The sequence below is a fragment of the Halichoeres trimaculatus genome, unplaced genomic scaffold, assembly GCF_033239565.1.
Source record: "Halichoeres trimaculatus isolate MK-OKI-2021-1 unplaced genomic scaffold, fHalTri1.1 fHalTri1_scaffold_7, whole genome shotgun sequence".
Classification (NCBI taxonomy): Eukaryota; Metazoa; Chordata; class Actinopteri; order Labriformes; family Labridae; genus Halichoeres; species Halichoeres trimaculatus.
The window spans coordinates 21892705-21918438 of NW_027437185.1; the positions used below are offsets into that span (position 1 = coordinate 21892705).

At 40.4% G+C, this 25734-nt stretch overlaps 1 protein-coding gene across 4 annotated transcripts in view; it reads right to left on the reverse strand.

Annotated features, from left to right (window-relative positions):
- mid2 (midline 2) overlaps window positions 1–25734 on the reverse strand; it is a 159946-nt gene that overhangs the window by 52669 nt on the left and 81543 nt on the right. The gene's annotated exons all lie outside the window — the stretch shown is intronic.

The following is a 25734-nucleotide window of genomic DNA, read 5'->3' on the forward strand; positions in this document are numbered from 1 at the left end:
TCCTCTATGGATCTAATAGTTGGTTTTGAATGCAGATGAGACTTGTAGTGTCTGTGAGTCACATCACTGGAGCCAGCGTTTGGTTGTTGTGTCGCAGCCCTGTGCTGGTGTGTTTTCATATGAGGGGGTTTGAAGTGGAACATCAGTGAGAGGGGACAGATGGGTCATTAATTAGCAAGCTGGAGACGAAGATGATTAATACATCAGAACACAGCTGCCTCCCGAGAGACTGCGCTAAAACAGTCTCCACTGTCCTCTACATACATGCATGCATGTGTGTGAGCTTGTGTTACTTACTAACTTTATGCCAGCAACTCAGTTGTTATGCTTGCTAACATTTATAACCCATTCAACACACATGTTTCCAGAGATATGCCAACAGTTAGTCTGTAATTATGTTTACATTTAGAAGGGAAAAAAGTTAATTTTTGCATGTCTGCAACTATGCACTCCCTCTAAAAGTATCCCCAAAAAGTTTGACAGGTTTCTGCCAAACTTGTGTTGTCACTCTTGTGGCTTCAGCCCAGGATGGCAGAGAGAAAAAGGGTAAGTAGAGCGAGCATCAACAACGAACTCATTAAAACACACAACAAACATCAAAGATGGTTAGCACCACTCAAATATGGAGAAAGGGAGCAGAGAAAAAACAAGGATAAAAGAGGTGGTGGTTTGGGAGAAGGTGCTGGAACAAGTGCTGGATTAATGGTGGCACGGGGGGAGTTGCACGATAACAAGAACAACATTGGTTTTGTCAGCATGTGGCAGCTTGTTGTTTTAAAAGCATTACCTGAACAACTACGGCCTCAACATATCAGTGTTTTATAGATATCTATTGGAACTTTGGAAAAGGCGCTTGTTAATGTCCTGCTCAAACCAGTGTCCCGCTCAACCCATGGTCTCCCTTTCACTCCTTACCATTCACTGGTCATGTGTTAGCAGACCAAACTGACAGCTAGCTCAGTTAGCTTCACAAATGACAGATTTACTGTGTCTTGTTGCTATAAGCTACATCTGTAGTGTGTACATCTTATTGAAATCTTTGAATGGAGCTACAAATATTAACTCTATAAACTGCCTGAATTACACCTGAAATTTACCAGATACGTCTGCAGTGTGACGCTGAGAGTTCTGTCCAATAAGCTGTATGACTGACAGACAGCTGGAGTCACGAGACCGAGGTGTTCCCGCACTTCCCACTCCATTGACAAGTCTCTCTTCATTCATGTTGGGCTGTAAAACCTCAAACCTGTTGCCTCCTGGTCTGGCTCTGCTCATTATGTCTGTTTATCATTGTACTCAAGCTTAATACGAACTGATTTTGACATGGTCTGTTTTATTTTGAAAGTCACTGGGTGTTTTTTGGTAGTTTCCAGTTATGACTTCCTGTCCTGCTCGATCTTTCCTACACTGAATTTATGTGTCACAGCCCCGCGTCCATCAAAAATAGGATGGCTGCGTATTACCTGCAACACGACTGACCAGAACAGAACAGATCCTGTATAAGTTGACACATCGATTTGAATAAAACCAATTTGATCCGTTTGCGGTACCGGAACAGAGACACACTGCAGATGCATCCGGTGTATTTTATCCGTTAAATTTCAACTTGAAAAGAGCGTGGTCCAACCCGCAGCCACATGTGCGAGCTCAACTTTTATGCTAGCAGATTACTTTTGTAATACAGCTGTTACCCCTTGAAAGTAGGAATTAAAGGATATAAATCGGCTACAAGTGTAACTGTATTGTAAAGATTTAAATGAGCTGGGTGGAAATGGAGCCAAAGGAGAACGAAGGCAGAGGGAGGCATGCTAGCAAGGAGGAGGAAATAAAAGCCAGGTAGAAGTGAGTGACAAATTATGTCCCAGTTGCTAGAGGCACATGGTGGGGCTTGCAGGGATAGGTAGGGTCATTAGCATTAGGTAATATCATTCATTCGGGGATTGAGCTTCAGACGTGGCAAGTCATGAGAGTGAGCAGAGCGAGCGAGCAGAAATGGAGGGGGCTGATGGGATGGAAATAGGCACGAGTCCCATGCTGAGAGGGGCAGCTTGGCAGAGTAGTTCCAATCTGGCCTGCCCTATAATTCACTCATCTGTCTCCTCTGAGACTCTTCTTTTTCCTCGCTTGCTGTCTTTCTGTCATTCTCTACCTGTCTCCCTTTCCTGTGTAAACCCCTTCTCCTTGGATCCTGACTTTCTGTCTCCTTCCTGCTCTCTGTCTTGCCACCACAGTCCTTATTCTGTCCGTCTTTGCACAGTTAGAAGTGCAGCTGCTGACAGCCCATCATCTCTGGTTAGATCATCGCCCCCTCCTATGACTTCATCGCGTCAAGGGGCTTTTGGGTCTCATTCCTTCACAGATGATCCAGTTTCTCTTTGAACCCAAAAAAAGACAGATTCCTATTTATACTACAGCAGCTAACTGGAAGGATAGCTGTAGAAAAAAAGTGATACTGTGGATGATGAAGGGTTCACTGAACAGATTCAACTCAAGTTTGAGACTGCTGTCACAGTTTAATCTCTTGTCATTGCTGCTCACGGGGTCTAAAACAAAAGTTGATCTGACATTACAAGGAAAAATGAAATTGCAGAGAATTACATCACATGGCACCAAAAGGAGGAACAACTGTTTGTGCTGTTATGATGACAACCTAAATACACGTTTCTAAGAAGCTAATCGCTAATTTTTGAAGAAGTGTGTGTGCTGTGCCTTCGAAGGAGCTGTGCCAAATTAACAATTGGCAGTTCCTGAAATCTATGACAGTAATCCAATTATAGAATTATGTGTTACGTCCACACCTGGAGCATCAGCTGAGCTCATTGTAACCCTGTGACGGGAGCATAATAAGACCTTTTTTAGAGGTCACATTTAAGCCCTGAAAAAAAGAGGTACAGCTAGTCAGAGAGGACACTGCTGTAAAATTCTGCACCAGACAGGAAAAAAATGACAATTAAGTGCTCGCCAATAGGGAACACATTTACACAAGGTTTATATGGTGCTTTGCATAAGTTCCCTAATTAGATGACATTGTCCAGTAACCGAATCTTTCAGTCTTTACGACAACACAACAACAAAAATTCCACAGCCACCACAACAAAAAAAAAAATGGAACAGAAAGCCCCGGGGCCAAGTATCCAACTTCAAAGTCTTTTTCTTTTAATTAATTCAGGATCCTTCCCCATGCACAAGAGAAACAACGACACAGCGAGAGAAACAGAAATGAAAGAGAGAAAGAAAAAAAAGGGTGAGATTAAACTTGAGAAAGAGCAATAGAATGGAGCGAGCTCACTTTACAGCTGTTGTTAACAAGAGGCTTTCAGAGGCTGGACGTGTTAGTAACACAAGCCTTCTGGGAAACAGTTTTTTTTTGTGTGAGGATAATATTCCATAGGGCAGAACTCCTGAGAATTGTAACTGGGGAGTCATGCCTGTCTCATAAGCTGCCGGCTGAAGCCAAATTAATGAGACCAGTAGGGATGCCAAAAACAAGCATCAGTGTTAGTACTTTTGTGTGTTTCTCAGTAAAAAAAACAACAAAAAAAACAAAACAAAACAGCTGTGTATCTGTGCATCTTGGCTTTGCCTGTTGCACACCAAGGATTGAGCGTTAACGTAAAACACATCTACACATCAAAGTGAAAATATTACAGACAAATCACCTCACGTTTCAAAGTTAAGGTACGAGCTTTTACAGCTTAAGCTCTGAGATGCTACCGTGTTTGAACTCTGAATGAACTCATCTGACCTTCAAACCTTTAGCGTGAACACAGAAGAAATTTTTACACTGAAGCTGAGCAGCTGTGGGTGGAAAGAGATGTCTATAAGATGCTCCAACCCACCTACAAATTAGATAAAAGCATCGAGGGGAGGAAGGAGAATGAAAGCAGGCAAAGAAAAGTCAACAGTATTTCAGTCATAAAGACACTCAGCACTCTATTTCGGTAATACAAATTACTTTTGAGCTTATTTTTCCTTTAGGTTTAACACAAGAAAGTGGTAGCTCACAGCTCCTGTGTGGATATTTTGTTTGTGCTGACTTTGGCACCCCCTCTGGTCAAAGCATAACTCAAAATTTTCTTAGTTTTGCCCTTTAGGTATGTAAACTAAAAAAAACAACAACAAAAAAAAACATTATGTTCAAACAGATGACTGTATCTCTCACTGTTAACTCTTACTATTTTTAAAGGGGCTGTGAGGAGTTTGAAAGTGAACTTGAAAAAATTCTCCCTTCAAGATATATGCCCGATCATAAGTCACACTTTAAAATGAGATTATCAGCGCCAGTATTGCTACTTACACGTTGTTTTAAATTCCTACTTCTTAGCTTCCAGGTTGGGCCGAACAGGATGGGATTGATTTACGACACGTCAAGGTCTCTATAACAACATCACACCTGCAGACGAAGTTTAGTGTTTTCCTCTGCTAAAAAAGATTTCTGTGACTAATTTTGTAGTGATGGTGGACACAGGAGCCTAACTGTCAGACAGAAAAAGGATAGAAGAGCAGGAGCTACACAGGAGAGTGATACAGCCCGAGATAAAGACTAATTAGCCTTCAGAAACAAAAAAGATGCAGAGAAGATACTTATATGACAATAAACAATGAACTGCATAGATGGAACAATATTAACAAAACCCATGTCCCTGCCTATTTCATAACCTTCTCGAGGTCTTTATTAAACAGTTTCATATCAGGTTGCAGGCTGAGGATTCTCTGATATTTGAATGTAAATAGATGGGAATTTAATGCTGTGGATTAGAGGGGCTGGATGGAGATGAAGTGGGGTTAGCAGAAAACATTGATGTGGTTCAGTGGGCTTAAAGGATCTCTCTTTCTCATTTCAATCGGCCTACACTGGATTCTTGTTGGAACAATGCAATTCTGTTTCCTGGATTTACCCTGTGGAAGTTAAATAACACGTATACTGTGGCTGTGTTTGCTCTGTATAACCTGTATATATCCATCTGTTGTGTTGTCATTGACATTATAACATAGGAAAGCACCATCAAAAGTCAGTACCCATCAATTAATGAAGAAAAACAGGAAACATTCCATTAAAAAATAAATAAAAAATCACTTGTTAATTCCTCAGAAACATCAATGCTGAAAATGTTACATCTGTTAACATTAATTTGGTTAATTTGATATTTTAATCAAAAGCATCTGACAAATACACCCAGGCTCTGGAACCAGACTGTTTCTTTTTTCTTTAAAACCCACTTAAAGGCATTCCCACAGGATCCTGTGGGTATTTTGCAGCTCCTACCAAACCACATAATTAACTGTCAATCTCTAAATAACAACAGTAGCTGGGTACATTCACATGCAGCCCAAAATACAGCACAGCAGCAACCGGCCAACAAACCCAACAACTTAGCCGTAACTCATAAAGTTTTCAAAGACTGGTGTTTCCATGTCATCTCTAATTGACACTGTGTGTGGATGGAGTTAATGGGGAACATGTCACATGTATTTGGTGTACAAAGGCTTCAAACCCAAAAGAAATCTATCAGAGAAAATGTTTCTGTGGCTAAAAACACCAGACTGTGACTGCTGTTTCACTGTGGTGTAAGACTTCTTTTAATGCACTCAAGCATATTATAATTACTGGTTTTGGACAGACATCCAGATTAAAAGTGACTGGGAATTTGTTTTACTTTGACAACATTGAGAGCACAGAGCTCAGTCATTGTGTTTTCTGAACTTGGGAAGAATAGCATCACTGTTTTACCACTATTTCTTTATTATGTTGCAGCCAAAATGACTTCAAAGTGGTTTCAATAAATCATGCAAAATGTTTCAAAAAATTTAGATCAATTATGAATCTGTTCCAACTGAAGAACTAATTTCTGAGAAATTTATTGCTTATTGTTAAAATTAATGTCAAAAGATCATCACTGCCTTGTAACATTGACTATTATGAGCTACTCTCACCAGCTCTGCTGCTTCTGCCTGGATTGCAGGACAGGATCTAATTTAAAAAATATCCTTCATGTTGTGTAGCCAGTTTACTTAAAATAGTAACGGACACCAATGCTAATGCAAGCAACTTGGTTTAAGGTACATTTACAGTTTTGCCACAGTCTCAACAAGCAAAGGAACGATGAAACTCCTTTTCATTGGTAGCTTTGATATTTGGGCTAAAATTTAATTTTTTTGGTTGTTAAGAATCATTCGCCATTATTTCAAGTTTGTGACCAGTAAAAAAATTAATCAACACAGCCATGCAATGAGCTGCTCTTGACTCCATCAAGACAAATACACAAGAATAGCTGAACAGCATACGAACATTTGAAGCTCAAATCTGGGAGTTATCAATATATTCTTATTTGAATTTATCCTTACACTGTGAACAAAAGCAGAACTTCCTCAGACCATGTGTATGCACGACCATCTTTCTCAGAAAGTGTAAACACATACTCTTTTTACTGAATGCATCACATATTTAAACTACTTTCAGTAAACCCCCCCAAAAAAGCTTTCAGTACAATTCAATAACAAAAGCTGTGAATTGATTAAATATATATTAAATACCTATAAAAATGCCACCTTTTAATCCTTATCATACTTAGAATATTGAATCTTAAACCGAATATTTAGTGTACAATAAAAAATATGACGATGCCACCTTTCTGATGAGGTTCCTGAAAATTGGCTGTTATGCACGTGTCATGAATTTGACAGAGAATTTGCATACAGACTTATTTTATGTGCAATGTGGGAAAATTTCTACGTGTTTATTAGTGAATGATATCTAATACCATGCTAACATATCATATAACTGGTAAAGGAAACTGGCTGGTAAAGTTAACACTTTGAATAAAGAATCTGTATAATTCACTGTGGTTATTAATGCCAGAATGGTACTATAGTTAAATTCTGAAATAGCATTTACTGTCTTGACTTCAAATTTTGTAATGTGAATTTTTCAGCAATGTGGTTTGCTACTGGAGTAAAACACAATATGTCATTGTACTCTTAGGGCTCTAATTTCGTGGCGCAGCACAGGGGGCGCAAGCCTGGTGCACCCTGCGCAGTGCTAATTCCGTGTGGCGCACTGCTGTGCGCTGCCAATTTGACAATTTGGTGGACCGTCTGCGCAGAGATGGGTGTGACTGCGCCAGGAGGAGTTGACGGCGCACCAGGGGGAGGTGTCGGCATATTCATGTTGGCGCAGTGACAATTTTGTGCCAAAAACAGCGCAGAAAGTGCGCTGAAAGCCCGCCAGCTCCAACCTGGTCTATTCTAGGCACAAAGCGAAGCGCACCCTGTGCAGCTATAATTTGGTGGCAGGGGCAGGTGCACCTGTGCCTGCGCTTGGTCTATGAAATTAGAGCCCTTATTGTCTAATAATGTTTCATGTATTGATTAAAGCTCCAGTGGGGAACTTTACATTTTTTTGTTTAAAAAAAAAAATCTCTTCACTGTCCCTGTTTTGTTTTTGTAGAAGTTATGTCCTCAACAAAAATCCCATCATGCTTTTTTTAACAGTCCGATATATCATTTGATTAAGAACTGTGAAAAAAGGCTGTCACTTAGCCATCACTTAAACTGACATCCACCTAGGAATGGGTACCAAATTATGTACTTTTATAAGTACCCACTGAATTCTGTCTGAAGTACCGAGTACCAATTCACGTAACATCAAAAGGTGCCTAAATGCTTCCTTGTGACTCTGAGGGAGTGAAAGAGTAGGTGGTTTTCATGCTGGATATTAACAGGGCATTGCAAGTTTTTATATTGAAGAATAAATATGTTAAATTGAAAAACTTTGTTTTTATTATTGTACAAATCACTATTTATTACCTCAAAAACACACAAAAGTACCCAAAATTGGTACCGTACCAATTGCCAGGTACTGGGCATTGGTACCGTATTGTTTCAAAAATGAGAGGTACCCATCCCTACATTTACCCCTTGGAAACATAAAAAAAAGTTTTAAGAAAAATTCTTAATTGTTGCTTATGATCTTCTTTGCTTCCGAATGTCATTAAGAGATTAAGGTGTAGATTTTAATCTGTTTTATTTTCAGTCAAGGAGCTTTAAACACCATGACTTTTCACAGTCTTCATCTGTTTGTGAACTATTTACACCGCAGAGTCACTGCAGTTCATAAGGCGCAGAGATCTTTTAAAACCATTTCATCAGCTCTGAGCAGACAACAGAAATCCTTTTTGTCCAGATCCATCCACACCAAATGAAATCATTACGTCTGTATAAATAATATCCATGTCCTCAAACTGCAGCTGCTGTCACCCAGTGTGACTCCTCTCTTCAGACACTGTCATCATACAGGCCATGTTTATCTGCTATTGGGGACAGAGGATAACGTAGAGCTTTGATGAAGTGGCACTGTAGTTCAGAATCAAACATCAGTATTCAAAGTTACTCCAGGTGTGTACGAGCTTATGTGCCAAACTGAAGGAAAAGTCTAAATATACACATGTGAACACCTCCTCAGAATGCACCTCACATGTTAGGGCCTGATTTGTTGCTGGGTATGATATACTCTTAGATAACCATGCGAGGAATGACAATGTCGAATCCAATCAAGATTTTTGCAGAGAAGGTAATATAGCAAGCCTGAGCAGAGCAGATAACAATGATATATGTTTCTATATTACAGTTCACACCCCTAAAACTCCTGATAGTATCTTTAGTCATAAATGAAGCTGTGGTGGTCTTGCAGAATGTGAGATGGGATAAAAACACATGATGAAATAGAAGAAACTGCAGTCCCTGTGGTTTGAGTCCTTGGGTTAAGCTTGAGGCAGAGCTTTCTTCGTATTGAACACACTGATTGATATTGATCTGCTCTTCTTACTCGAGGGTGAAAATGCTAAATAAGTGAATTTCCCCAAATGTTGGTGGATTCCTCTGAGGGCTCAGAGAGGCTGATCCCGTATGGTGAGCTTTGATTGGCAGCAGGGTGGTCTTATCAGCAGGGGGGGCTGCCCTGCTGCTAGTTATCTGGATGAGATCTCTTGAGTCAATGAGCATCTACAGTTAAGTCTCCGTTATTGACACAGTGAGAGCCTGCTGCTTTCAAAGACAGCATCCTGTAGCTGACCTGAACACCTATGACACTAAAGAGCAATAATCCTTTACCTCTTTCTTCCCTTTCTTCTTCTTCTAAAAAAAAATACAGTCCTGGCTCCATTTTCTCATTGGAAACAGTTCAGCTCCCACGGCATTATCAACTAAAAGCTGCCATGATGTTCCTGCATTGTCAGGCAAATTGGTTTCTACAGAACACAACGGAACATTGTGTTTTGTCAAACTCAAAATAACCCATATTATTCTGATATTTCCTCTGCAGTTTTACTTTCTTGTTTTTTAGGGCACAGAAACAAGCCTTGGGGCAAACTTTTGCTATTTTTTTTTTATTAATGTGCAGACTGTCATAAATAAATAAAGACATGCCATGCACTAAAGTCATTTCAGAAAAATAGTTTGGGTTGGAATAGATGGTGTAATGTGGCCGCCTTGTTTCCTGACTTGTGTCTTTGAAGTGTAGACTGAAAGTAGCTGGCTGCAGCATCACTGTCCACTTCCCCTCTTGACTGGTGCCATTTTTAAAAAGGTTTTTATATCCAAAAATTAATTGAGCCAAAACGCCTGCTTAAAAAATCTGAACAAGGTAGGAGAGCGCCTCACAGCAAGCTGGAGCCACACACACGCAGACACACACAGGCAGTCAGACACATTTCATTGGCTGTAATACAATTATCTAGGTGCCGGCTTGTTGGTAAATTCATATGACACGCTTATTCATTTTGCCTTATTTTCCACAATGCAATAACAGAGGGAGCAGTGTGTTTGGTCTGAGTCATTCTGACTGATGGGAGCCTGGAGGCTGCTGCTTGGCTGTCTCTGACTCATTGCCACAATGACAAATGTTGAACAAACTACCATCTTCTACTGAGCTAAGTGCTGCTATGATTTTCAACCAATTATGCCACCAGATAAAAAATGTTAAGATACTGATTTAATACTTTCACAGCCACCTGCAGACTGCTGTGAGAGGTGAGTGTTTATCTGACGGTGACTTTGATTAAGATGGGCAGCGTGATGAGTCATAAGTTCAGAGAGATTAGCACCCAGAGGAGCACAAAGAGTACACGCTCAGAAATATAACAGCATGATGAGATGAACGCTGCTGACACACAGAAACCTTTGCTGCTGCAGAGGATGTTTGCCAAGAGAAGAAAAAAAAACAGGCTACCTGATTGGTTGGCTGGGTCCTGAGAGTGCAGAAAATCCAAATATAAAGTATGAGGGTTTTGTACGTTTTGTGTGTGTGTGTAAATAAAGCAGCTGCAGGCACAAGCATAAAACCACCCCCTGCTGGTTTTTGGATCCAGAGGTTTCAGAAGCAATTTCACATCAGCTTTGATTCAATGTTGCCTGCATAGATCTCCCACCGTCAAAACTTTTACTTTAAAAGCTACAATCAGAGCGTGCTTATGATTAAAAACTATAATCCTATTTGATTTCAAGGCAGCCAGTGTTGTGCAAAAAGTCAGCACAGGAGTGAGATAAGCAGAGCCGTCAGCACGGCCTGGTTAGCTGATCCAAAAAGAATGCTCTGCTGAAACCAAGGTGTTGTTCTCGCTAAAGCTCCGCTTAAGCCTTTAAGCAGCAACAACGGGACGGGTGCAAGGAAGAAGGAAGGAGTGTTGGAGACGTGAGAGAAGTTTTTTCATGTGAAGGTGACAAACTAACTGGAAAACTCTCTCTTTAGTCGCAGGATAATGAAACTTTGCAACAAATACGACCTGAAAGAGCCTCTGGGTTGACTATTTTCACACAATTAGTGGAAAAAAACTATAAAAACCGTTGTACTTTTAAGATGTGATATAAATGTTAACTGTGTTTCATGTCATGCTTTGTCTTTTTTTTTAAATGTTGACGTGTTTTAAGAAATGTGTTTACGTTACTTTTGTTTTTTGACCTTCATGGCCACCACAGATATACACCAAATGTGTACAAACTACAAAGCAGTTCAAACACGTTGTGTCACCTTCACTTAGCATCTCTGCTTTGTCACCTCCACATTATTTTTGCCCTCTCTCATTAGACTGATCTTGAAGGGAAACAGGAAGGAACAGGAAGCCTCTAAAAGCCGCTGGGAAAGTCTGTAGGAGAATGTTTGGTGTTTTTATTCCCCAAAGACTCAAAGCTGCGCTCACTTTGCCTGCAAAAAAACACGATGAAGAGCTGACATGACAGGTTTGAGGTTTCCATCACAGCAGGCTCACAGCTTCCAGAGTCCTTGACTGTGTTTTACCGGATCACTTGTGGCAAAGTGACACACAGGATAATCTTGCTTCCGACACATGGACTGCAGCATATTTGAGCCTGTGGAAAATTCATGGGCACTTCACAGACACTGGGTTTGCAGAGCTTTCTGGTAGAGCTGTTACAAGCTCTTCAAACCTATTTCCTCATTCTGGGGGAAGAGGAGCCCAGAAGGGGACCTGGATTAAGGCAAAAGAAGTGGCTTTTGAGTAATACCTCTTTTATCATCATTATTTCGAGCCTTTTCTTCTATTGCAATGACTGTCAGCTACCCTCCATGTTGCCTTTCTCTCTAATGCTGCAAATGAATTACTAGAGGAAAACGGCTTGATATTGCTCTCTTGAGACCCATTTCACAGCAATATAGCTTATAATCTTTAAGATAATTTGATACTTAAACTAAAATACTAAGCTTGTATGAAATAATATGATCATTTTGCAAAATATAAAAAAGTGCTTTTAAATATTTTGCATCCAAGAACACACCTACACATAAAGTCAAACCTGTGCCTTACACTGCATCTGTTCTTTTATATTCTTCACTTTTATTTCTACTGATTGCCTCATAGGAGCACTACATAGTGGTTCAAAGATGCCACTTAAAATGCTGAGAATTTTTTTCTTCATACTGCAAAATAAAGTCTGTCCACAGAGCAGCAGGAATTTCCTAAAAGGAGGCATTAACCATAACCTCTGCCTTACTCTTCATCTAAACAGCACGTGTTGACAGCTCAAGCTTCACCCGTGGCTTTGCTGCAGGCATGTCAGGTAGAATTGAGGGCTTGTCGTTGAAGCACTAAGCGTCAATGAGCGAATCAACATGAGTGTTTACGTCGTGGAATCCCTGAAGCGTCTCTTCCTTCTCTTCTCTTCTTCCTTCCCGCCTCCGCTGTTTACGTTTCCTTCCCTGCCACTTGTGATCCCTCATTCCTACTCTTCTGCAATGTCAGATGCCTCCTCTCCTCATTTCCTCTGCAACCCTGACCTTTATAGTCTTGTCCTCCAATTCCTTAGCTGGCCTTTTTTAACTGCTGAAACACAGAGAAACTGCAATAATAAAAGTCCTGTCACTACGACTTAAAGCTAGCTCAACTTTTTACCAAAATCAGGCACACTCTGTCAGGACATTTGCCTGAAGATATGGAGCATAAGCAGCAGGACAGGTGTGGAAACAATTACGAAAAGGAGTCCTAAAATAATTCAAATTCAACAAAATAAATCCACTCTCTCTTATTGGATTCTTTATGTCACCTCAAAGCTTGATGCTAACGTCATCTTTTAAAGACCTTTTGCCACATAGCAGTAATAATAATCCCATTAGATTGACACGCCCTGAGCTCAAAGCTTTACACTTGTCAGCTTCTAGTAAAACCTCAGGAAGAGTTCATCTGAGCTCACCGAGGACCGAAAATGGGGGTTGGTTCTGCGAGAGCATGATAAGGTTATGAGCAACACTGTTAGTCAGTTTCTGTTTCAGTTTTTTTCACATCAAAGTAGTGCTACTCACTTAAACACGCGCAACACCACGTGTGGTGATATGAGTCAAAATTATCTTCAGGTGCTCTGCTGTCTGCTCATGGGAAGCTTTATGCAAAACTATATATCAGTGAGTCATGATTTGCAGAAAACGACCAAGAAGGCGGTGACACGAGCTGTGGTTTCATAATACTCCTGCTGCAGTCTAAAAATTAGCCTCAAAACAAACTTCTCCCATATTATTTTTTAGCTTATCTGGACCCATCTGAGACTTATCCTTTCCTTCCATTTTCTTGCCTATCAGATAATAATCCTGGCTTTTGCACAAGTATTTTATGTAGCAGTGAAAAGTGTAATTTGATAGCAATAAAACTTATTGAATGAGCTCCCTGAGCACTAATCCTCAGGGAAAAAAACGTGAGAAATTCACTTGCAGTACACAAAAAACAAGCAGCAAAATGAATCAGCAGAATTGGGGGAAAAAGCAGCTTTTTGTTTGCTTCTTTTTTCACTGACATTGAATGCATTTGTAGATTATCCCACACAGAGAACCATTTGAAAGCAACAGTGAGCTTTCCTGGAGCGCTTTATCTTGCCCACTGCAGTGTGACCCCCTGCTACTGAGCCCTGCTGACAATCAGATGTAGAACAGAAAAAGACGCAAACTCTCATCTGACCAAACAACAAGACACAACATGCACACAACAAATCAGACAAATATACACTCCACACCTCCCTTTATACACAGTGGCAGTGGTCAGTGACAAGACAGAGTGTCTCTATTAGCCTCAAAGTGGCTCTGTCCACCCTAACAGATGGGTCCTCTTCCTCAGAGGTAGACAGTGATTTACTCCATCTTTGATGTGCTATACCTTATCTAATTGGACGAACAGTGCCCAGGAAGCAGACCAGTAAATCATGTGTCTGCCATGTATTTATAGATGAGGTCATGTAACACTAGTTCTGATGGCAGACACATAACATCTATATATGACACTTGTTACCACGCCAGCTGCTAAGGTGGATGCCAAAAAACAAGAGCCTTTAAAAAAGAGGTGGACACTGCAGTGAGAGGAGTCTCAGTGATGACAGGAAGAAACATTAACATTATCTCTGACCCTGACTTTAAGACGTGTCATGACTCACTGGATTCACATGTGGAGAATCTCAGCTCCAGCAAACTCAACACATCAAATAACCTTAGCTAAGGCTCATCGTCTCCTCTGTGCATTCCTAATTTGATTCAGCCCCCGAAGTGACGGCGCAGGAAACCACTCTGGTCAGCATGTGTGACAGTAACAGGGTTCACCACAAATAGGAAAGAAGCATTCCCTGCGTTCCTGCAATTCCACATGGTGGGCTTTTTGGCGTCAAAATCTGGAGCAGACATTCCTCACTGTATGACTCCCCAAGGAGCTGAACATCCTCAGCGAAACTGGAGCCAAACAGGGGGTGTTCCTGTAGGTCGGTAACGTCAGAATTTCATGTATTTTAAGTTTGACAATGACCTGAGCTCACATTGTTCCAGTGTTCATTGTCGAACAGAATTTATGGTGTGATTTCAGCTGTTCTATTCAACAGTTACTGCTTTGATACAGGTTTCCAAACTTGAAAAATAGTGGTTTAACATGTGTAAAGAAATCAGATTTTTAACATGTTATCAAACTGCTCATGAGTACAAAGAAGCTGCTGCTTGCAGGATTGAAGAAATAAAACTGAACATTTTCTGGCCGTGGTTTCGTTTTGGAACAATGAAGCAGTAGGTAATAAAAAGAATTGCATTAGCTTGATGGCTTTTTATGAACCCTGTTGACTTTCCACAGGGAAATCTCTTTAGAAGCTGCCTCAAAACACCCTGAGCTTTCATCTAGTGAGAAGGTGTGTACTTATAGTGTTTGTGCAAGTGCATGTGATAAACTGATCCACCTTTTAAAACCTTTAATGCCGTTTTAACATCTTTTAAAGATGAGAGTTGAAGGGAAAAAATGTTGACTATTTTCACAAACAAGGCAAGTTTTTTAAGGCCATCTGTGTTTGTGGTTTCTTCATGAATTTTTAAATAACAAAGGAAATCCATCTCTGCCATAGATTCAATCGCAGTTTAAAGATAGTGTGTCCATGTTTCTGCTTGATGTATGACCTCATACACACACATGGCTGTGTCTCTGCACTGAGTGCTGGCTCCTGCCATCACCGCCACTCCAGTCAGAGAGGATGGCCGACGTGTCCCTTTTTGGAAGCCATAAAAGACGCCTTGCATGCTATTAAGCATGCATCAGCACACCACCCCCTCCTTCTCTCATCTGCTATAACAGAAGAGGACGACGCAGTTAACCTGTGTTCTCAATCTCTATGTGGCATGAAATGAACAAGCTCCCAGTTACTGAAGTTAGCAAAGTCAGTTCATGGTCACATTGTCCTGCTGCTCATCTTTGGTCTGCTCCTGAGGCAGAGACCTGTCTGAAGTCTTGTAGATCTAAATAACATCTTGGACTAACATTCCAGCTCTGGCGCAGTGTGAAGATGCCCGTTGGCCTTCACGGGAGACAGGTTCACTATTGGTCAAGAGTTCATTCAGTAGCAACAGACCTCCTGCTAGATCAGGGATGCTGGGCTACTTTTGCAGATGTATGCATTTAAATAAACTCAAGTTCATTCTGGCTTTTCTTTAAGATAGCAATGGAAGTGTTTTCTAGGCTGACTGACCTTTATTTTCTGCTTCTACTCTGATATAAACATTTTTAGGAGACAACAATCACAGTCAAGTTGTTACAACACAAAATACACTTCGTAACATTTCCCCTGTTTCTTTAATTCATACTCCAATGTGGCAAGGCATATAAAAATCACTGCTTAAAATAAACATCTGTTCAACGAGAAACATAAATTACACTGCCACATATCAAAAGAGCATTAAAAACAGCTTGCTAAATACTTTTTTTGTCAGTTTCACATTAACCTACGTCTTAATACAGCCTTTCAAAGCTGTCTAAGTGACCTCTTTGTCCATGTCACTGTGTTAGATAACTGTCCTCGGCTGTGTGTTTGAGTACGTGTGTTTATTTCAATCAAACGTGCATGTTTCAGGAGGAAAGACTTTCGTGGGAAAGGAATGCACTGAGTTCACATCCGAGGCAGCTGTGTCTGAGACTGTGTCTAAGGGAGACTGAAGTTCTCCTCAGACAGCCAAAACATCACACACATGCCTAGAAATCCAACTACATTCCTCAACAATTACCAAATGACACAACTGTGTTCATTTTTGGGATGTAAGGGATTTTAAAAAATGGGCTCTACTGGTTATCTGTCAGCACTTTGATCATCAAAAAAGGGAGAATAATACAAACTTTTTAAAGTTAGGAAAACTAATTTGCTTTCCTCTCCAAAGTTTTTCTCTGGTCAGCTTCTCATCCCTTAAAAAGCTTCTGCAATGCAGCTGGAAGAAAACCAAATCCCGAAATAATGGCTGCCCGTGGAGAGATCAGTGCAGAACAATTAAAACAGATGGGACTTTTTCAAAGAAATGCATCACTTTATTTGCCAATGTTACTTTTTCCCATCCCTTCTCCCCATATTTTAACTTGTTTTAGTCTCTTTTAAATTCAGCCTTCTGCTACCTGATCGACCGGCTTCCTCATAGTCAGACTTTGCTAACCTAAGTGTGATTGTGAGCAGACAGTCAAGATTTGTTTCCCACCAACTTAAGAAGCTGTGAGTATTATGGCCTACATCCAGTTTTGGTCATTTGCTGCTCTTAAAACCCTGTGCTACCGAGTTCTTGAGTTCTCTGCTAAAGGGGGACATGATGCTGTTTTACATTTCAAGCAGCTGCAACAATAAAGCTACTGATAAAGGGAACCAGTCGCTTCTTGGTGCCAAAATTGAAGAAGACAGAGACACTGCCTCCCATAAAAAGGGAAACACTCCATGATGAAACAAGAAGTCCCAAGCACAAAAAGAGAGTTCAAAACTTTCCAAGATCAAAGTGCAAGAGACAAATGAGGCTGTTTGTGACACCAATTATCTGCTGCAGTTTATGGTCCTTAAAATACATTCAGTAAAACTTTTAATGGACAGCCAAGGAGACTATTTTTTCGAATAAATAGTGCAAAAGATGACAGCGTTCAGGGCACCATCAAGCTCATCAGTTTCAGAACTTGCTCACCATCCAATCAGAATCAAGAAGGGGCGGGATTTCTGTATCAACTTTGTCGACAGCAGCAGGTGACGGCTGCAGAGAAGAGACAACTACACTCATTTGTTTTTATTAACTCTTTAACTTGTTGCCCAACCATTTGGTATGTATGTTTTTGAGTTGCTATATAATATTCAAAATATGTAGGGATGGGTACTGAATTAGGTACTTCTATAGGTACCGACCAAATTCAGTCAAAAGTACCAGGTACCAGTCACATAAAATCAAAAGGGACCATGTTTAGGTACCTAAATGCTTCCTTGTGACTGTGAGGGACTGGAAGACTAGGTGATTTTCCATGCTGGACATAAACGCAGCATTGCATGGTTATATACTGAAGAACAAATATGTATGTTGAAAAAAATTAAGATTTTATTATTTAACAAATTTATCATTTTTACCACATACACACAAACAAGTACTGAAAATTGGTACCGTTGAGTACCGATACCGATTGACAGGTACCGCGCATCAGTACCGTATAGTTTCAGATGTTAAAGGTACCCATACCTAAATATATGTGGAACTGAGTAAAACCTAATTGTGTCATCTTTGCATCTTGAAATGACTTTTCTGTTTTGTTTTGTTTTTTTCTTTTTTAATTATTATTATTATTATTATTATTTTTTTTTTTTTGGTTTCTGATCTTTGTGCTCCAACAACATATTTATAGTTTTAATTTATTTTTTACTCTGGAAAAATGTTAAAGGGTTAAATAATTATATCCCTTGCTTGTAAAAAGTGAAAGTTAAAGTTAAGACAGACAGACAGTCTCCTGGGCGACAACATTGGTGAAAGGCACTCTGGAAAATTATTCAGACCCCACAAAAAAAACAAATTCAGCTCTGGTCAGTTTTGGTCTCCATCATCCTGACAGACATATCAGGCTCTTAAGCTGCTGAATGTTACAATGCTCACGCAAGCTTGCTGGTAATCTTGCAAGTCCTCTGTGTGGTGCACAGAAGGTATGGCATGCAATGTGAAAACGCATTGGCTGCCTGAGCTGGAGAACAAAGGCTATGATTTAGTTTCCTGGGATTATGATAAACACTAGTTGATTAATTTGACTCAGTGCTTCCAGGCTGAATAACCAGAGAAACTTCTTAAAATTCACTCTTTAACATTTAGATTACAAGGCTGATTTAGAAAACTATCATGGAACCATCATTACGGCTCCCTGGGTGCAGCTCACAGAGTACTAACCATCAGGCTATTTTAAGTTTGAGAATGATTCAGAGGTCCCTGGTGTCCTGAGGCCCGGGAAGACGTGCTGTTCATCTCACTCTGGTGTCATTAGTTCAAACTAAGCGTCTTCCCAGTGGCGACACACTGTTCCTGCCTGGCAGCCTCACAACAGGACGCACAACTCATCACGCAAACAGCACACAAATCGAGGAAGTGTGTGCTGTGCACAGACACAAAACACAACATTAAGGAGAAAACTCCCTGAGTGTGCCTTCAGCCTGTGTGTGTGAGGTTGGATGCTGTGGTTACAGACTCAGTAGAGGTATTTCTGCTATGCTGTGTTTTTACGTTGTGCCATAAGCTTAAAGGAGCGTCATAAAATTTCTCTCATGTGATTTAAATTAGGGGATTTTCACCGAGATGTAATTTGTAATCAAGCCTCCCTGTAATCTTCATAGACTGCCTGTGTCATCAGTTCTCCTCCTGCTCGTCTCATATAAATGTGATCTGTGCCAAGCATTGTTGCAGATTAATACAAGGAAGTGCTTACTCATCAGATATAACAGGCAACCAATGTGGCGGGATGTGAAAGGCTGGAATCAAAATGCTTGGCAGCGAGTGGGAAATAGCATCAGTATGGCAGGATAAGTTTCTACTGTGGATTCATGTGTAAATCCTCTTATGATGTGTGTAGCTCAGAGCTCTGAGTAAGATATATAAATAGTGATGAGTTTATGATCTGTAATGTATTCTGACAAACCCCAGCTTCATATAAACAAATACAACAACTCTAGAAAACAAGGCAGACAGAGTACTTCAGGAAAGAACAATAAAAAAAATCATTATTGCATGAATGTACAGTAAAAAATACACGAGCAAACATGTTTTTATGGCTAGGAAAGCTTTTGAGTTTGTGGAGTTTAATTAGCTTAAGGTTAAACCTCTCAGGGTGTAGGTATGGGTACGTATAATCGAGTAATCAAATAATAAAGTACCCAAGTACTCGCTATTGACCCCCTTACTCGACACAACTTGAACAAACACAGCGTTACATGTGTGACCCAGTTTTTGTCCTCACTTAACTAAATACACTAGGTAGGAAAATAATAAAAAAGATACAAACTTGTGACTTCTGCGGCCACGGCTTCAGCACACCGAGCCAGCAAAAACAACTGTTTTTACGGCAGCTACGGCAACTCTCTAGGAACATGTTATTACACAGGAAGCAAAACCATAACAAATGCAGAACTTTCTGCCACACCTGCGACATGTCAGTCAAGAAAAGTGATGTCTGTAAGTAATACTGCATACACAAGAATAACTAGTTTGATGCTTAACCACATGCGCTCAAAGCACAAGGAGAAAATAACGGAGACAGGCAGTCTTGCATCACATCAATCGCAAACCCTGTTAGCATGTTGTTGTGAAGAAACAAGAGTGGAGAAAATTGGCTTGCTAACAACCAAAATGTTTAACAGACAATATGCTCCCATTAAGTTTTGTGGAAGGTTAAGGCTTCAGAGAGCTGATAGCGTTCATCTAGCCAGAATAAAAGTCACTGCCAAAACAACATGTAAAAGAGTGGAAAAGATGTATGTAAAGACTTAATTTACGGTACAGGGCATCTGTTTCCAATGAACCCTAATATTAGAAATAAAATAATATTTGGAGTATTAGAATACAGGAATTACAATAAATTCCCATCCATACCAGGATGTACCCGTCACCTTGCTTAGTAGCAGCTTGGATAGGTGCTGTGACTCTGACTGGGACAAGCGGTACAGAAAAAGAATGGATTGGCAATATGATATGAAGTTTAACATTCAAATGGATAAAATTAAATAAATTCTTCAGAATGCATCCACAATAAATACCCAGCTGTGTTAAATACTTGATTCTGATTGGTCAAAACTTGATTACAGTGGTGGTTACTTTTAAAAGCAATCCAGATAAAGGAATCCTTCAAACTAACAAGTTTAAAAGATATGTTTGTCGACAATTAATAAAGAATAGAACTAGAAAAGCACTCAGAGAGCAGAGACCTCCATTAAGCATGTTGTGATTGTCCAGCAACACTTAAGTCCTACTTTAATGTTCTACTCCCTTTCTGCTACAATTTGGTGTTAGTTGCAGGTTTGTATGATAATTTGTTACTTGACAGTGTTGAAAATTATGATGAACTAGTACATATTTCATATTCCGGATCTTAGTATCCAAAATATTGCCAGGATCTGGATCGTACTTTTACATCTGTGAGAAATTATTCTGACCTTGTCTTGAATTGTTTTGCAGAGCAATCCGAGCATTAATCGTGGAGTTATATACACATGTGGTGAAAACAGCCCTAGCTCACAATGATAAAGAATCCTTTCAAAAAAATCCAGGATCCAGATGGTGATCCAGATCACTGCCCAAATTTAATCCCTTCTTCCTAAACCCATTTTGAACATTCCCTGAAAATTTCATCCAGATCTGTTAGTTACTTTTTGAATTATCTTGTTCACAGACAAACAAACTAACAAACAAACTCTCCCAAAAACAAAGCCTGCTTGGTGGAGGTAATAAAGACTAAATCTTATTTTGCTTTTAAAGGACCTATTTAAAAGTATATGCTCTATATGTGGTACCACATATAGAACATATCATGGCAGTAAGAATATAATCGGTGAGGCTGACTGAGCTGAGAGTATCTGGGATGTGTGAGCAGAGCTAAAGCGAGCTCTTGTTTTATAAAAGAGAGTGAGGAGAGGCATGAATGGCTGATGGGAAAATGTACATCCCTCTGAAACATACAAAGCTCAGAGATGAGTACTACCTGTTATATCTTTCTCTTTCTCTCTCCACATTCATTGTGTCACTGACAACACCAGAGCTCTTAAAAGCTTTCCACTATTTTTTTGCATGAACTGTGTGTATGCATGATGCAGAGGACAGGAGTGATTTGATATGCCTTTTCTAAAATGACCCACTAAGTTTCAAGATGGGTTAGCATACCATATTTTCACAACACGTGCTTGATGCATTGACTGGTGAGATATAGGCACTCACACACATACAAGAAGACCTCTGATACTCAGGTTGAATGCACAGACACTAAAAGCTTCTTGCTTTTTCCTGTATGACGGTGTCTGCACTCACACTGTACCCCACACACAGCCTGATTCCCCTGGTTCACACACACAGCTCTTGAGCTGTCCGCGCATGTCTGGATTACTAGCACTAGCCCGTGCACACACCTGTAAATCCTGCACACAGGCACATGTACGTGAAGGCAATCACACACCCTCCTACACAAATGCACTACAGGGCTGTGAATCTCCCTCTCACCAACAATATGCTGCTGCTGCTGCTTTGAATGTGGGCTGTGGGCGACAGCAGCGGGTGCAGAGGAGTTGTGTTACCTAAAACAAGACAGTCTGGCCAGCACCCAAATGAGCAATAAAGAGGGGTGAGGAAGAAAGCGTCAGAAAGCAGGTGGAGAGGATGATGTTGGTGCTCCTGTATGCACAAGTGCAAGACAGAAACATAGCAAAAGAGAGTGTGACTGTGTGTATGAGGGGTTAAGAAGGAGAATAAAAACTATGAGTGTGTGAGAGCAAAGGAGTGCATGTACTATTCAGCTTGGTTGAGCACTTGACACCGCAGCCTTTTAATTTCCTCTTTAAATCATTCCTGCCGGTGTTTGGCGTACGATCAGATGTGCTGAGCTGAACTCTAATTTCACACATTTCCTTGTATCCATGTTGCACATGAAAAATGGGAGGCAGTTGTGAGTTTGTGGGTGTGGATGTGACGAAGTGCATGTGAAGTTTTGAGTCTGTGTGCTCAAGCTCACTTCTGGATTACGTAAAAAAAAAGAACAACAAACAAGAGAAAATACAGCATGAGGGGAGTCAGCAGCGAGAGCATCAAGATGCACACATCACATAGGAAAGAGTTAGACAGTGCTTTAAGGAGCTTAGATGGAGGAGAAGGAGAAGATGAAGAGGGGTGAGAGGGCGTGAGGGAGGAAAGCAGAGGGGATAAGGGAAAAAAGCTGGGTGTGAGGGAGTGGAGGAAATGAAGAGAGAAGAGAGTCAGAGAGCAAAAAGGCGGGAAGGAGAGTGGAGGAAGAGGGGGGATTTGGTGTCAGTATGCTATGACTTCCTTCCTCCAGGAATTAATCCAATAATCACTAGGAATGTTTTGCATATTTCTTCATTCTTTTCATGTACATAACAAACTCTTTTAAATGTAAGTGGTACACCTGTCAAGACCTTAGGCGCACATGTGCAGCAACAAATCCCGTCTCTTCGGGGTTGCTACACTCGTGCCATTATGGAGGGTTAAACACCAGGAGGCTTTAAGTTTATCTTTCGCTTACTTCAAGTGCTGCTCCGGGTGTCACGACTGGCAGCTCTCATATAGGCTTTGGCACCATGTGGTCTCATTAGCACTCAATACTAAAGCGCACACACTTCAAACCCGTAAGAGCCTGAGAGTCAGTAAATTAACTGCCAGAAGAGCGAGGGACGCCTTCTTATGCATATGATGTGATCCATTTATCATCACATCCCCATTTTCTTCTTCATCCTCCCTCAGCTGCTCCTTGCTGTCTGTTTCCTCTTCTCCCAAAGCACTGAGCAATCATTGGGATTGAGGTTTCTTTATGAAACCAAACAGTGCCCGCAGGATGCTCTTTGTTGACACAGGGTCAAACAATTAGCTTGGCTCTGTCCAATACTTACAAGCCAACATTTCTAAAGAACATCCACATGCACATTTTAATGCTTATTTGTTAAATACAAAACCTTAAGTCAAAGAGTTACATTCTACGTTTCATGATGGGTTATTTGCAGCTATGCTTTGACATTTTGAGTCAAGAACAACTCAGTTGTCACCTCTTGTGGCATCAAATACCTGTATATTATATCAGAGCAAAGACCTTAGGGTGCTTCTGGTCTAAAAATCCCATTTAAATCTTTGCATCAAAACTTTTGTGAGGACATTTCATAGTCACTTTGTACCAGGTTTGAATAAGTCAGTGCTTCCTGCAGCTGAGTGTCCCACCCTGCCACCATTTCTTTTATTCTTTATGTGTCTGATTTTTTTGACTATACTATTATTTATCAGCAAGTTTTACAAAGATGCCCCAATAACAACTTGTGCTTCTACAAATGTAACTGGATGTTTCATCATCATAACAGGGGATCCACATTCACAATGGGATTTGTTAATTAGCATAGCATTTTATCATGATCCAAGAGTGCTCAGAGTGTGGTATAACAGTTGTAGTTACCAGCTAAAACTACTATCATCTGAAAAATTAGATTTCCTTTTTTTTTGCTAACAAGGATGCATCATTTAAAACCTCATTAAAGGTGCTTCAAAATATTCAGATAACACTGAATAAACTGTGAAAATGTGACTATTTATAAACCATGTGACAGACTTTGCACCTAACAAGTTGCACCTTTGGTAGTACACTTTCTCATCTCCCAGCATGACCTCACACTGTAAGACTAACTTCAGTGCAGACAACACCAACTTCCGTCTTTGAACAAGGAAGTAAAACTCCCAACGTAATAATACTCTAATTAGCCTCCAGTAGACCGTCTCAAAGCAGCCAGTGATGAAGCAGTCACTTCTGCGGTAGAGTGTAGCGTAGCTGGAAGTGGTTTCAGTGAATCTGATTGTGAGAAAACAAATAAAATGTAGGGAGCAGTACCTTTAATCTGCAGTCTTTTACGAATATCAAAGTTAAACACTCCAACCAAGGTCTGCCAATTATAAAACACAAACGTCTTTGCTCCTGAGTGCAGAGCTCTTCTTAACAGCCGCCTGGGGAATTAACTTCCCCGCAGTTTCAGCAGTGCCACATTCTCCCTTTTTTAACAGCGCTGGCAATTGTTGGCTTTTTTTTCCCCTCTCCTGAAATATCTACCTTCCTTGCCCAAGGGGAGCTTACCTTTCCTCCTAATGTGTGAGAAATCATTTAGTGACAGAGTGGCTCCCAGCTCACACAGCAGACAGGGGACATAATGTGAAGGGTAATGCAGAGGTTGAAGATCAAATGTTAGGAGGAAGGGGTCGAAGTGGGGAGGCTGAGTGTGGTTGTTTCGCACCATTGACATGCGGCTAATTAGAGGTGCAAAAAAAGAGCGTAGCAGTTGATGAGGGTGTTATTTACCTCTGACTGAAAACTCAATCAAGAGTGTTTCAACAAACAGTAACATTGCAGGAAAAGAAGCATGGGGAAATGAGAATGCAGTTGATGGCACACACCCCTTTTTGGCCTACATCTTCTATCATCAGCTATGCACTTAAAGGACTTCTACTCCTCTGCCTTGCCATGAGAGAGAAGAAGATTATAAGTTAGCTGCCACTGCCACTGGTGAGCTGAGCTAGAGCTTGGACTGGGGCTTTGGCTTCTCCTAGATTTGGGCTAGATTGGGGATTTCAAAGTCAAGAGAGTTCAAAGCCTTGGCTGGGGAACGCTGAAAAGGAGCACAGCCAGCTATGAGCTTGAGAGCAGAGAGGAGAAGAGATAGCTACTTAGAGTGAACTCTCACATAGTCTGTGGGGAGTGTGGTGGCAAAAAGGAGAGGAGGGTGTTAAAAAAAGGATGAATGCTGGTGAAAAAACACTGAGACACTGTGGCTTATTTGATGAGGAGGCTGGTTGAATTTAGCTGACATTTTGGTGCACAATAGGAAGCCAAATCCCTGCTAGCTTAAATAACCAATTATACAGAATGCTGGGCTGAATTCTTCTGAATACTGATGTTCAATTCAGCCGACAACATCACTGCTGTCGTTGTTCACCTTAAGACCCAGTGAGATGGATTTATGTCGCTAATGGAATGCTAACAGTGTTTGTCGAAACACCGCTCACATTTTTTACACCCACACTTTTGTCATGTAGAGGGACAAAAGTGTCTAAATACAGACCCATTATGATGTACTTTCTTTGTTAAACATAAAAAACCTGTCTTCCTACAATGTTTAAAAAAAAAAAAAAAAAAAAAAAAAAAAAAAAAAAAAAAGAGAGCCAAAGAGAAAAAAAAAAGTGTTTTCCCAGGCATGCATGTCTCTCTTTGTGCTGCATGGAGGCATTGCTTTAACATCACGGACAATACCATGTTTGGTCTGAAAGCTCTTACATTTTCTTAATTTAGATGGGTTCGGGAATTAATAACCCCCCCCCCCCCCCCAAAAAAAAAAAAAAAACCAGCAGCTTCACAATTTCAAGTGAGCAATTTAATTATATATAACAGGGTGTTTTACACCTGTTTGATGTAGCAACAGACTCATGTGACCCTAAATCTAAAGGTATCAAGTTTTCTGTTTCAGACTTCAGGCTAAAAATTTTAAGCTAGCATCGTGTCCTCCCAAACAGTAGCATCAAAGCTAGCATGAACAAGATCAACTAATTCTGATTTTACTTTGATTTAGCTGTCTGTGCAGACGCAATGACGCAAAACAGAAGAAAACAACAACACTCATAGTGTAGTTGGTAATTATATTGTCTTATTATGTCAAACAGTAACTGCGGTAATACAGTAAGTACTGTTTTTATGTAGCAACAAAGATGCTAAT